The sequence below is a fragment of the Tachyglossus aculeatus genome, chromosome 12 (assembly GCF_015852505.1).
Source record: "Tachyglossus aculeatus isolate mTacAcu1 chromosome 12, mTacAcu1.pri, whole genome shotgun sequence".
NCBI classification, from domain to species: domain Eukaryota; kingdom Metazoa; phylum Chordata; class Mammalia; order Monotremata; family Tachyglossidae; genus Tachyglossus; species Tachyglossus aculeatus.
The window spans coordinates 39,648,931-39,656,141 of record NC_052077.1 but is presented as its reverse complement, the minus strand read 5'-3'; the positions used below and the strand labels follow the sequence as shown (position 1 = coordinate 39,656,141).

General features: G+C 43.2%; 1 non-coding gene across 1 annotated transcript; it reads right to left on the bottom strand.

Moving 5' to 3' along the window:
- Positions 1-3,072: 3,072 nt before the first annotated feature.
- Positions 3,073-3,210, bottom strand: LOC119935918. Its single transcript, XR_005453516.1, has one exon. It is a non-coding gene; the product is annotated as a small nucleolar RNA SNORA7 (small nucleolar RNA).
- Between the last annotated feature and the right edge of the window lie 4,001 nt (positions 3,211-7,211).

The following is a 7,211-nucleotide window of genomic DNA, read 5'->3' as shown; positions in this document are numbered from 1 at the left end:
AAATAAAATAAATAGAATATGTACAAGTAAAATAAATGGAGTAATAAATATGTAAAAGACTTGTATTCTAATCCTGGCTCTTACACTTTCCTATTGTGTATGGTTGGGCAAACCACTTCTCAGTGCCTCAGTCTCCTCATCTGTAAAATGGGGATCCCCTCATATTAAGCGCTTACTATGTGCCGAGAACTGTTCTAAGTGCTGGGGTAGATACAAAGCGATCAGGTTGTCCCACATGGTATTCACAGTCTTAATCCCCATTTTACAGATGAGGTAGCTGAGGCACAGAGAAGTTAAGCGGCTTGCCCAAGGTCACACAGCGACAAGTGGCGGAGTCGGGATTACAACCCACATCCTCTGACACCCAAGCCACTTTCCACTAAGCCACTATGCTTCTTCAGTACCTAGTGAGGACTTAACAGATACCATAATCATTATCATTATTAGGGAAGAAACATCTTTCTTGCTCTTTAAAACTTGCTTTTGTTCCTACTTTTCAGTGACTGCTGACAGCTCTATTTTACCAAAGAGAAAGGGAAAATTGCTTTGTTGTTTCCAAGTGATAATAATTTCATTAGACCCTTCAGGATCATCTTGTGTTACTTTTAGGTGGGATGGAATATCTTATTGGAAATGTGACGGACAAACTGAAGCATCATTAGGGAAATGAAAGCCAAAGAAAATGGGGCATCATGAGCAATAATGGATTAAAAGTTTTTGGCAGTTTTATGATGGGAAAGATAGTGAATTGCAAACAAGCCAGGTGTAGAGGAGGTTCCACTCAGGGTTTCTAAAAATGGGGCAGAGCTCTGAGTGATTTGTGCTTCTTTATTGACAAAGGAGGATGATTGACTAAAAGGAAATGGCACGGTCATGAAAATGGAGCAGGTTGCAATAGAGATTTTTTTTTTAATGATATGTGCTGAACGTTACTATGTTCCAGGTCCTGTTCCAAGCACTACAGTCAATACAAGTTAGTTAGATTGGACACAGTCCATGTCCCACGTGGGGCTCACAGTCTTAATCCTCATTTTACAGATGAGGGAATTTAGGTACAGAGAAGTTAGTTGACATTATTACTATTATTATTACTATTATGGTGTTCGTTAAGCACTTCTATGTGCCAAACACTATTCTAAGTGCTGGAGTAGATACAAGGTAATCAGGATGTCCCATGGAGCTCATAGTCTTAATCCCCATTTTACAGTTGAGGTTACTGAGGCACAGAGAAGTCAGGTGACATAATAATAATAATAATAATAATAATAATACTTATTATTATTATTATTATTGTATTGTTAAGCACTTAGTATGTACCAAACACTGTTCTAAGTGTTGGAGTAGATACAAGGTAATCAGGATGCCCATGGGGCTCATAGTCTTAATCCCCATTTTACAGGTGAGGTTACTGAGGCACAGAGAAGTTAGGTGACATTATTATTATTATTATTATTATTATTATTATGGTATTGTTAAGCACTTAGTATGTACCAAACACTGTTCTAAGTGCTGGAGTAGATACAAGGAAATCAGGATGCCCCATGGGCTCATAGTCTTAATCCCCATTTTACAGATGAGGTTACTGAGACACAGAGAAGTAAGGTGACATTATTATTATTATTATTATTATTATTATTATTATTATTATTATTATTATTATTATTGTATTGTTAAGCACTTACTATGTGCCAAACAATGTTCTAAGAGCTGGAGTAGATACAAAGTAATCAGGATATCCCATGGGGCTCACAGTCTTAAACCCCATTTTACAGTTGAGGTTACTGAGGCACAGAGAAGTTAGGTGACATTATTATTATTGTTATTATTATTGTTATTATTATTATTATTATTATTATTATTATTATTGCATTTGTTAAGCGCTTACTATGTATCAAACACTTCTCTAAGTGCTGGAGTAAATACAAGGTAATCAGGATGTCCCATGGGGCTCATAGTCTTAATCCTCATTTTACAGATGAGGTTACTGAGGCACAGAGAAGTTCAGTGACCTGCCTAAAGTCACACAGCTGATAAGTGGTAGAGGTGGAATTAGAACCCACAACCTCTTACTTCCAAGCCCAGGTTCTTTCCACTAAGCCACGCTGTGTGCCCAGGGTCTTACAGGAGACATGTAATAGAGCCTGGAATGTAGCCAAGGTCCTTCTAGCTCTTAGGCCTGTTCTCTATCATTTCTAATAATAATAATAATGATAGCATTTATTAAGTGCTTACCGTGTGCAAAGCACTGTTCTAAGTGTTGGGGAGGTTCCAATGTGATCAGGTTGTCCCACGGGGGGCTCACAGTCTTAATCCCCATTTTACAGATGAGGTAACTGAGGCACAGAGAAGTTAAGTGACTTGCCCAAAGTCACACAGCTGACAGAGCTGGGATTTGAACCCATGACCTCTGACTCCAAAGCCCGTGCTCTTTCCTCTGAGCCACGCTGCTTCATTAGGCCACAGTACTTATTATTACTTATTACTCTATTTATTTTACTTGTACATATTTATTCTATTTATTTTATTCTGTTAATATGTTTTGTTTTGTTCTCTGTTTCCCCCTTCTAGACTGTGAGCCCACTGTTGGGTAGGGACCGTCTCTATATATTGCCAACTTGTACTTCCCAAGCGCTTAGTACAGTCCTCTGCACACAGTAAGCGCTCAGTAAAAACGACTGAATGAATGAATGAAAGTACTTCTGTAACGCAATCAATCAATCAATTGATCGTCTTTATTGAGCAACTACTCTATGCAGAGAGATAATTCTTAGCACTTGAGAGTGTCCAGTCTATACGTAGATATGATCCCTGCCCTCAAGGAGCTTACAACTAAGCAGGGGCTTTGAAATCTTGTCGTGTCTCATGCTGTGGAGTCGTCTCCGACCCATAGCGACGCCACGGACACATCTCTCCCAGAACGTCCCGCTCTCCATCATTCTGGTAGTGGATCCAGAGAGTTTTCTTGGTAAAAATCCAGAAGTGGCTTACCGTTCCCTCCTTCCACGCGGTCAACTTGAGTCTCGGCCCTTGAATCTCTCCCCTGCCTCTGCTGTCCAGCACAGGTGAGTTTTGACTTGCTGCAGATGGCCTTCCACTTGCTAGCCACTGGCCAAGCTAGGAATGGAATGGACAGGCCTCTGCTTGACTTTCTCTCCCATAATCGAGACTGGTAGAGGATTGGAAACTCTCCAGTTGCGACCCTAAGAGGGTATTTGAAATCTAGCAAGGAGTGTATTGCACTAAGCGCTTGGGAAAGTACAACAGGTGCCCAAAGAACACTCCCCGTTTGCATAGAGCTTCCACTCTAATGAAACGGGCAGACAGAACCCATTATTTTTACTTGTACATATTCTATTTATTTTATTCTGTTAATATGTTTTGTTTTGTTCTCTGTCTCCCCCTTCTAGACTGTGAGCCCACTGTTGGGAAGCGACCGTCTCTATATGTTGCCAACCTGTACTTCCCAAGCGCTTAGTACAGTGCTGTGCCCACAGTAAGCGCTCAATAAATACGATTGAATGAATGAATGAATTAGAAAGCTTCAGTTTGGAAAAAAGGAGGCTAGGAGAGGGTCTGTTTGAAATTTACTACACCACAAAAGGTGCGGACAATAACGATGGCATTTATTAAGCATTTACTATGTGCAAAGCACTGTTCTAAGCGCTGGGGAGGCTACAAGGTGATCAGTTTGTCCCACGGGGGGCTCAGAGTTTTAATCCCCAATTTGCAGATGAGGAAACTGAGGCCCAGAGAAGTGAAGTGACTTGCCCAAAGTCACACAGCTGACAAGTGGCGGAGATGGGATTTGAACCCATGATCTCTGACTGCAAAGCCCTCGCTCTTTCCACTGAGCCACGCTGCTTCCACAAATGTGGAGTTGTACTTTGTCACATCCCACACTCCAGGACAAGGAGAAGTGCCCAATGAATCAGAAAACCGCTGGGCTGAAAGTCGAAAGAAAACCTTCTCACAATGGGTGGAAGACCCATGGAAATGGTTACTATAGAAAGTTAGGCAAAAAGGAAACTAATTAATAGCTGAATGAAGAAAGGCTGGGATATGTTCTAGAGTTAGGGCTATTGTGGGTCCTTAGGGGAGCGTGAAGAGACGTTAGAGGAAGATTTTGAAAATTTAATTCAGATAGATTCATGCCAATTGTCCTGAGGAGGATTATCAGGACATCCAAACTGCTACCCTGCTGGTTCAATCTCTCATCCTATCCCAACTGGATTACTGCATCAGCCTCCTCTCTGATCTCCCATCCTCCTGTCTCCCCCCACTTCAATCTATATTTCAGGCTGCTGCCCGGATCATCTTTGTGCAGAAACGCTCTGGGCATGTTACTCCCCTCCTCGAAAATCTCCAGTGGCTACCAATCAACCTACACATCAGGCAAAAACTTCTCACTCTCGGCTTCAAGGCTGTCCATCACCTGGCCCCCTCCTACCTCACCTTCCTTCTCTCCTTCTCCAGCCCAGCCCGCACCCTCCGCTTTTCTGCCGCTCACCTCCTCACTGTGTCTCGTTCTCGCCTGTCCCGCCATCGACCCCTGGCCCACATCCTCCCCCTGGCCTGGAATGCCCTCCCTCCGCACATCCGCCAAGCTAGCTCTCTTCCTCCCTTCAAAGCCCTACTGAGAGCTCACCTCCTCCAGGAGGCCTTCCCACACCGAGCCCCCTCCTTCCTCTTCCCCTCCTCCCCATCCCCCCAGCCTTACCTCCTTCCCCTCCCCACAGCACCTGTATATGTGTTCGTACAGATTTATTACTCTATTTATTTTACCTGTACATATTTACTATTCTATTTATTTGATTTTGTTAATATGTTTTGTTTTGTTGTCTGTCTCCCCCTTCTAGACTGTGAGCCCGCTGCTGGGTAGGGACCATCTCTATATGTTGCCAACTTGTACTTCCCAAGCGCTTAGTACAGTGCTCTGCATACAGTAAGCACTCAATAAATGCGATTGAATGAATGAATGAATATCAGGTGAAAAAATGGGAAGGGATTGTAAGTATCTACCTCTAATGTACTCTCCCAAGCATACTTAGTTATTCATATTAATATCTGTCTCCCCCGCTAGACTGTAAGCTCATTATGGGCAGGGAATGTGTCTGCTAATTCTAGTGTATTGTACTCTATCAATAATAATAATAACAAATGCTTAGTACAGTTCTCTGCACATAGGAAGAGCTTAATGAATATGATTGATTGATTGATACAGTGCTGTGCCCAAAGAAGACACTAAATAAATACCTTTTGGATAACATCTACTACAGGAGCAGCATGGACGAGTGCAAAGAGCATGCATGGTGCTGAGATTATTATTATTATTAATAATAATGATAATTGTGGTATTTATTAAGCGCTTTGTATTTGCCAAGCACTGTTCTAAGTGCTGGGGAAGCTATAAGCTAATCACGTTGGACACAATCCCTGTCCCACGTGGGGCTCACAGTCTTAATCCTCATTTTACAGATGAAGTAACTGAGGCACAAAGAAGGTGAATGACCTGCCCAAAGTCACCCAGCAGATGAGTTATGGAGCCGGGTTTAGAACCTAGGCCCTTCTATTTCCCAGGCCCATACTCTATCCACAAGCCACTCTGCTTCTTCAGATTCCCTAGACCTTAGTTTCCCCATCTGTAATATGGGGGTTCCATGCCCAATCTTCCTCCGACTTAGACTGTGACCTCCCCCACGTTGGACAGGGACTGTATCTCACCGATAGATATCTTGTATCTATCCCATTGCTTTGCACACAGTAAGTGCTTGGCAAATACCACTATTACTGATTTCTTATATGGTTCCATTTCCCAAAGCAGCTTCACAACGATTGATAGTTGAAATGTATGTACCCAAGGGCAAACTCCACAAGAACAGATCCACTATCAATTCACTGTAGAAGAAGAGAGTGATGTACAAAGACAGCAGAAAATGCTACATCGTATACAGAGGATCTGGCGTGCTGAGTGATGTGTGCTGTTGGAAACACCATGCCCCTTAAATCTGCTTCTCTGTTAGAGCAAAATTTAATTAGTCTTCCAGCCTCAGTGTGAAGCCCGTCTGGATGGTCAGGTATTACCTAATAGATGTGTCTGTGTGGAAGGGGGCTAGGGGGGAGGATTGTCAGGTGTGGGACTCTAGATTGGAGTGTCAGAGAGGGAAGATTAATTCACAGATCCATTTTGTACATCTGCCCAAAAGCTGAGCGATGAACGTCGCTCCAGGGTCGCAAATAATGGACACCACAGTCAGCTGTGGAGGGACAGGAAATTGTTTCAACTTCCAACAGAGGACGGAAACCGTTTGGACTTCTGTGTTCCTTCCCAAGACGTGCTCGTTTCCTGGCATGGAATGTGGAAGCGTTTACCTCACTGCCGTGCAGGGTTTGGGAGGGAAGTCCGGGCATTTCATAGGGAGCTGGCACAGTTGAGAGGTTGATGGAACTTCATTGCTGGCTTCACTGCTTATTGGCCCTGAGTAATGTCACATTCCTCCACCCTCCAGCCTGACTGAGTCTATCCAGCCATTATGATAGTAGGGAGCTCAAAGTCTCCTGGTGAATAATTGCATGGAGAATCCAAGCCCAACGCACTCTGGTGACTTTGCGATTTCCCAAATTCTTACTTAATGACAAGCACTGTTCTAAGCATTGGGGTAGAGATAAGGTGATCAGTTGAGTTATAGTCCCCACCCCATGTAGGATCAAGGTCAAAAGAAAGAAGACACAGGTAGTCAGTCCCCATTTTTGAAAACTCAGAAGGGGCAGGGAACATGTCTGTTAATTCTGTTGTATTGGACTCTCCCAAGTGCTTAGTACAGTGCTCTGCACATAGTATGTGTTAAACAATAATAATAATAATGATAATAATGATGGCATTTGTTAAGCGCTTACAAGAAGCGGTGTGTCTCAGGGGCAAGAACCCGGGCTTGGGAGACAGAGGTCATGGGTTCTAATCCCGGCTCTGCCAATTGTCAACTGTGTGACCTCGGGCAAGTCACTTCACTTCTCTGAGCCTCAGTGACCTCATCTGTAAAATGGAGATGAAGACTGTGAGCCCCACATGGGACAACCTGATCACCTTGTATCCCCATGAGCGCTTAGAACAGTGCTTCGCACATTGTAAATGCTTAACCAATGCCATTATTATTATTATTATTATGTGTCAAGCACTTTTCTAAGTGCTGGGGTGGCTACAAGGAAATCAGGTT